Here is an 8,070-nt window from a genome sequence, read left to right as displayed (position 1 = left end):
AGCTTCATAGTTTACAAAGAGAGAGAGAGAGAGAGAGAGAGAGAGAGAGAGAGAGAGGCCCTTTAATGTTAAATAATTATATATATATATATATATATATACATATATATATATATATATATTTAAAATAAGGCAAAACTTTATAAATGGTCCCTGTGGTTGTGAAATGATAAAAATGCCCTTCACTTAACGGCTAAATGCTAACGAAGTTAATGAAAAGGACCATTTGTTAAATGTTTTGAAACCACAGGGACCATCTGTGAGGTTTTTAGAAATTAGGGACTAAACTTCAGATTTCTAGAAACCATATATATATATATATATATACATATATATATATATACATATATATATATACATATACATACATATATATATATGCATACATATATATATATACATACATATATATATATATATATATATATATATATATACATACACAGATATATATATATATATATATATATATATATATATATATATATATATATATATATATATAACGTCTCAAATTTCAATCCAAAATTTTATTTTGGAAATTTAGTAAAGTACCTAAAACATTTTGATAAAAAGATCAAAGTAGAAGAATTGTTTATAAACATCATCAACCATAGTGTCAATATATTAAAATCAAATCACGGAAAATAGAGTATCAAAATCATTGTAACTAGTGGAATTCTTAAAAACATCATTATCTGTGACACATATACAATACATTCAAGCTAGAGTCTTCCCACGATTAGAAGAACTACCCAAAAAATATTTAATCTGAAACTGTAACCAAAAAGCTTATTGAATTCCCTAAGATACAACATACCACAAAACACAAACAATATGTACAAACAAAGACCCTCATCTCTAGTTTCAATATACTTGTACAGATGGCGACTAATAACTCTGGTGTGTTTCTATTCAGCAACAATTACCAGGAGCTTAAGTGTACGTCTTGTCAATGACATGAGTATTCTAGGTTCTCGAGTCTAGTGTTGATCCACCATCAACTCCCCAAACATACATATCAATATATCATATAAACGAGCAATCAACATACAATGTACTCTGCTAGCATACTCACACAATCATCAAGTATAGTATCAATATATCATATCATGCAATGGAGATATATTGTATCACATGGTGTATTGAGATAATCCACCTGACTGGAGACTGAAGGAAATCACAGCTACATGCATACATGAGCAGGAAAAGGTCTAATGAACCACCTAGAGACCAATCATGGGCCAAACCTCAGTCTAAAACCCAGTCCTCAAAGCTTAACTAAAAGTCAAATTGGTTAAAAAAAATAAATGTTCAATGACTAGGCACATCACCTAACGTGTCCCACCACATGACAAAATACTCATGACAACCCTAAAGGCAACACATGGCACCCAAAAAGCACAGCAGACCCTATAACTTATAATATATTTATAAATCATGAACATACTATTCTCATAAGATTATCCATATAAATTGTTCGGGTAAAGTGCATCCCAAATGGACCATGCCGGGTTGGGTCAAGTATATACCAAATAAGTTATGGACTTAGACACCTTATCCAACAGTCTCCCACTTAGATAAGTCTAATAACTGTATTTGCTTATGTTACTTCAGGAACCAACCAACAATCGTAGCTCTCGAAAACTCTGTTGAGCTATGAAGCGCCATTTTAGATAAGTGATCATATAATCCTCTGTTCTCATGATATCAGTCGGACAAATACATGGAACAACGTCGTACTTATTGTCCAACAGTTTGTTTCCCGATTTCCAATTTGTTTGACAAAGAACTTAATTGAACACATCAACTTAGTTCTGACCGGGCCTGGTACATAGGTCAAAAAAAATCATCGAGGGGCCCAGATATCGCTTCTATTTCTAGAAGGAACAGATAAACTTCGACTCATATGCTTGTTCTACTACTTGTTGAATTGTATACAAGGGCACGTTTTATAACATCAAGTTACTGATGCGTTTTCGTGCAATCAATGCACAACCAACGTATAAGCAACAACTCATATCTCTAGGTTTGAAGACTTATATGATATTACCGTCTCACGATCACTCGAGATAAATTCCATGAAGTGATACAAGTGAGCGTGAGCATTGATGAATGTTGTAGCAACCATTGCTATGTCTAAACACATTTAGCCATCTACAAAATCGATTCATGACAGTCTTAATTCATACCTACTTCCAACATATGAACGACTGTGGAGTGTTTAAATAACTTAGTTATTTGGAAAGAATAACCTAGCTATTCTGGAAGTCAAAACATGCAAAGTGAAACACAATAATAATCGAATCCAATATGGTCTCAGAACCCTTTTTAATATAAATACAACCACCTTTTATTTATCACCATATTAATTACACATTATTCATTGTATAAAGTTTCAAATAACCAACTTAATTCTTGAATAAAACAACAGTCGTCCCATGCTCCTAGCATGTACACTTTGTTTTTCTAAACAATAGTTATGCCATACTCCAAGTATGCACACTATGTTTGTCTATGATCTTTACTTTTGTGAAATAGATCAATTGAACATGATTCCAATGATGCTCATTTCACAATCCCAAATCCTTATTGTAAATGTAAGAATTCCTAATTCCTACCATTTACCAAAAACCTGTTAGATTTTAAACTTTTATGCAATGTTCCTATTGTAATGATTATGCACATAGTCACTAAACTTGTCAACAGTCATTACAGAGTATTCCAAAGAAGATCAACTCTATGGAAACGAAGTCTCGTATTCAAAGTACATTGCTTTGAACATCCTTCTTACATTAAGTTTTCTAATCTCACGGAGATTGAACGAATAACTTCCACCTATGGAAACATTTTCATATTCCATTTTGACTATCACTTCTGAACAAGAGTTACCTCTTTTCAGAATATGTCAATATGGTCCTTCCCAACGATTTATATCCTACTTCCAACTGTCCCCGAGTAACCAATCTTTGGCGAACCTCAGATTGTCCTCGACAATTGCTTAATCACTTTAGTCATATCCAATTCTACACTTTTCCCTTCTCAATGCCCTGAGCATTTGGAAAATTTAGAAAGGATGAATATTATAGCACATGCAATCGATCCTATATCCAAAGCATATGGGACACGATCCATGATGTCTCACATAAAGACATGATACTAGACTAGTCTTTTGCTACAATATTTTTTATTTGCCATGTTTTCAAAATTTAACTATGAAGAGGAATGCCGTAGTCATAATCGAATTTTGAGAACGAAATATATATAGATTTTCCTTAAGTCGAACCATTCAGACATAAAATTCATATATATTTCCTTGACTAAGATGATTAAAATCTCAATCTAAGCTTCTAGAATTGAAATTAAGTATAATTTCCTCTCCCTTAATTATAGCAAAACGACTTTTTCAACCCCTGCAACTTCACGAATTGAAACTTTTGTTTTTCTATAATTAACATCGCTAGCTTGCAATACTAATCATAATTATCATGCTCCCACTAACATGATGATTATTAGCATAACACTTATGCTCCCACTAGCTTTGACATGTATTCAGAAATCAGCTGGACTCCTAAAATTTAGAATCATGCACCTTTCCTTAGATAGCTCACTTGTGTGTCTAAACAATTTCCAGAACTATGAAAAGGGATGTCATAATCATAGTCTCAATTGCTTAGGCATTTTCCATTTCTCACAAGTCCATATTAGTGTGCCAGTTAACCACACACACTCCACTAACGACTTTGAGAATGCAAATATCACAATTGCTATCTACTTAAAATCTACTTAGTTAAAGTGTTTCCTCACCATCATTTTCATGAATCGAATAGAATCCTTATGACACTTAGATTTTATGGTGTGTGAGTCCCTATCCATGTGAATTTGTCAAAACCATAATCACAAGACAAGGTTAGTGACAAATTCAGCCTTACATGGATTGAACTTGTTAAATCTTAATTTCTTGTCACTTGGTAGCACAAGGCCCACCAATGCTTCCAAGTTGTTTATGCAACCAATTGAGAACTCACAGAACTCCTATGCAAAGCCAACTTTTAACTAGAAGGGGCACAAAAATGTCAACACGATAGGTTATAAACCTAAAGTCGTGTACTAGTGAAGAACTATAGGTTTTATCCTTGACTAGTTCTTGAAACCCTCAAGACCTTTAAGACTCCCACTGTCCTCTTGTCAAGAACTATTCCTTGACAAAACAAATATTCAAGGGAAAGTGCGGATTCTAATCAACATAAACACTTCACATAATTGGTCTTAGTTGGTCTTTGTCTTATCCAAGACATCACAATTTACTAATTTCAAATGTATAAGAGTAGAAAACATTTTACACTACATTTGATAAGTGTTTTAAACCTTACTTTATGTCACTCAAGGTTATAATCTTGGAGTATTACTCTAAGAATTGTTTTGGAACGAAGTATGATTCATCTTCTTGATTTTAACCAATCTAACAATTCATGACTCCTCTTCTTAGCTATAAGAATGCACTAAGATGTCCTTAGAGGATCAAATTGCGATATGGTTTCAAAATCATTAAGATGATCATAAAACATGATACTAAAGTACTCTCCCGTCTTTTCAGATTTTAGAAACTTTTATCTCTCTGCCTAATTTGATTCTTCTCATTCGTTCTTCCATACATTGAAACCTTTTCAATGTTCCAGAATTATACTTAAACTTGTAAGTATAACCATATTTCCTAATCTTTAGTAAATCATGATGAATCGACCATTAAGGTGGACCTTGACCAGCATACACCCAGTGTACCTGATCCCTTAGTCCTTTATTTTACTCACATATACATGTGATCAATGAATTAGTTTTAATTTTCCAGAGACAAAAATTCTGATTCATCATACAATACAGCTTGTATGATTCCAAGTTTCTGTCCAATTAAAACTTGGGGAATGAGAACTTCTCCTCATTTGGTAAATTCAGACACTGCCACAAATGAGAGTATCAAACTTATATTTCCAATATTGCTAGAAACATACAAACATTAATTTTCCATAAATGCCATTGTAAGGGGATATAATATAAAATAAAATAAACAAAACTTTTATTTATATTAAAATGCGGAAAATTTTTCCTTACAATGCAACTTTAAACGAAAACTATGCTATTACATATTTCTTAGCAATCTATCATAACTTCTAAGTAGTAGCTCAAAAATCCGATCCTCGAACCATGCGATAGAAATCCATCTTCGCGATCAGATTCAGCACACTCTTCTTTTAACCTTCCTTTTGCTTGATCCTGCTAAACATCAAGATGCAACCTAGTCACATCATGTAATAAGAATCAACAATTAGGAACTTTAACAAATTTAGATAGTGGACTTACCTGAAGCAGAGTCAACCATTTTGTCTCTTTTTGCTTTCAAATCTTTCAGGTATTCAGGGCAGCTTCGCTTCCAATGTCCCTTCTCATGACAATAAAAACATATAGACTCTTTGGGAATGGTACACGAGACAATCACAGACTTAGCCTTTCCCTTTACCTTTCGGTCAACCGGGTTGACCAAGGCCGATCCCTTTCCATTGGGAAGGGAAAGCTTTTCTGGACTTCCAATGTTACCATTGTCCATGTCCATGGAAGTTTGAGAATCAGATTTTCCATCAATATTTGCTTGAACATTGCGCCAAATCATTGCTGATTCAGCAGCAATAAGCAAATAAGAAAGATCTATTAGGATTATGTCAGGATCTGTCATATAGTAGTTTTTAATAAACTCACTATACGACTCAGGAAGTGATTGAAGAACCCAGTCAATAGCAAACTTCCTTGAAATAACAACACCCAACATTCTCAACCTGTCAATGTGTGACTTCATTTCTAAGACATGAGTGCACACAAGTCTTCCATCTTTATGTTTCATTTCTAGTAGATCTTGATTGACCTTGAACCTTTCAAGTCTTCGGGCTTGTGGGTCAGGGAGAATAAATGTAGGAGGTGGAGGAAGTGAAGCATGATGTTGAGGGGCATCATCTTCAAGAGGAAGGCTTGTTCCAAGAGATTTGGGTAGATCATAGTTGTCTAAACTAGGAATCTACAATGGGAGAAAATCAAGTTAGTTAATTCAACTCCTTAATATAACACCCAATATGCAATATTAAGGCTAGGACCCAACACAATATTTTATAACTTGGAAGAGGGATGCCGTAAACCAAGCTATAAAATATTTGAAGGTAGGCGAATGACGATTCACCAATTTCCACCATGAAAAATGAAATAATTTATTAGGTTTTAATTGGATTTGAAACTCCTAGATCTTTTGAGATTCATTGAACTTTTCAATGGCATGTTTCAATCTCGATTGTGCCCTCTCAAGTTTTGTGACTGGGATGCCGAGGATCACAAAACAAGGTGTGAATAACCATACTAATTCACTTGGTACCCTTAATATTATCACCTAATCAATGTGCTAGTTAACCACACATGCTCCATTGATCTATGACAAAGATTAAGTCACCCTTTGTGATCCTTAATAGTCCAAGTTAGTGTGCCGGTTAACCACACACGCTCCACCAACGACTTGGTAAGGTACAAAGTGTGAATTCCATGGGCTAGCACCACGTTCACATTTTTCCTAAAGTAACTAAGATTGGGAATTAAAATATTTAGGTACTTTATAATAATCATTATACTTTTAATGAGAATTTAAAGTCATTGTCCTACCCGTTCGGCTAACGACCTTCCACTGATCAAGGAAGCGGTGGGTGAGAGTGGACACCCATTAAGCTGCCATTTTATAGGCAACAACCTTATACCCCCCTTATAGACCGGCTTCGTGAATAAGTCCTATTAACAGTAAAACGACTTGTTCTTATACACATATATATAATTATTAACCATTAATCTTATCATAGTATAAGGGTTGAATTTTAACTATTAAAACTTCTAGGGCATGGAATTAAAATTTGTGTGAGACTTTACAAATTCCAAAACTTGAGGGAAAGTTTTGAACAATTAAAACTTTTGGATATTCATAACTTATGATTTTTAATTAAGTGTTTAAAACGTTTAATGAAGAGTCTCTTGGAAATCCATAACTTGAGCACAAGTTATGGAGTCCATAAAAACATTTATTAGAAAAATTATTCAAAAATGTAACTTATGACTTCTTAAAAACATTTAAAAGAAAAAACATTTGGAATTCCTTAGCTTGAGGAAAATTATGGAGTTCATTCAATGTCATAAAGATCAAGAATTATTCTATCAAACAATTTGCAAACAATTCCTATGATCTATCAAAACGCATAGGTTCATGAACATTCATAATCAACAACTTTCAAGAATCATATAAGCATATATATAAACTTGAAACTTTGATTATAACTTTGAAATTGGTCCACCATCATCATTACCACATCAAAAACAGGTTTTATAAGTTCAAAACAGTTTAAGGTAATGATTCTAGACCAATTCCAGCACCAAAACTCGTAAATCTTCACTCAGGCCTGCCAACTCGTCGAGTGCATGAACTGACTCGGCGAGTTGATTGAATATACACATGGACTCGGCGAGTTCCATGAAGGACTCGACGAGTCAGCTGTGCAGAATGCAGTTTTTCGACATTTTTAAGCAATTTGCATTAAGTATTCAAGAAAACAAGCCTAGGCTTTGATACCACTTTGGGTTTTGAGCGTTCTAACACTCCTAAGGTGTACATGCAACCTTAATAACCTTGGATCTATGTTTTCTCTAAAATACATGCAAATAATAATTTTCAAGGTTTCTTCTTAACTAGCATAGCATAAAGAATATGAATCATAAAAAAAACTACTAGTAGAAATACATAACTTTTGATAGTGGCTGATTGCTTGGAGTTTGAGAGCCTAGCACCAATAATGTGAATGCATCAAGTGGAATCACAAATCACCACAAACTTGGAAAAACCTTGAGAGAATAATATGTTATGTACAAATCAGCCACCACAAAGTCTCACACAACTAGTGCTATTTTTTGCAATATGTGCATCTTTATATAGTGTGGAGGGTTAGGGTAAACCCTAATAACCCATGTCTTTTCCTTTCCAAGGATCCATGGGTTAAA

Source organism: Lactuca sativa, chromosome 3, assembly GCF_002870075.4.
Source record: "Lactuca sativa cultivar Salinas chromosome 3, Lsat_Salinas_v11, whole genome shotgun sequence".
Taxonomy (NCBI): Eukaryota; Viridiplantae; Streptophyta; class Magnoliopsida; order Asterales; family Asteraceae; genus Lactuca; species Lactuca sativa.
Note: the sequence above shows the minus strand (reverse complement) of the source record.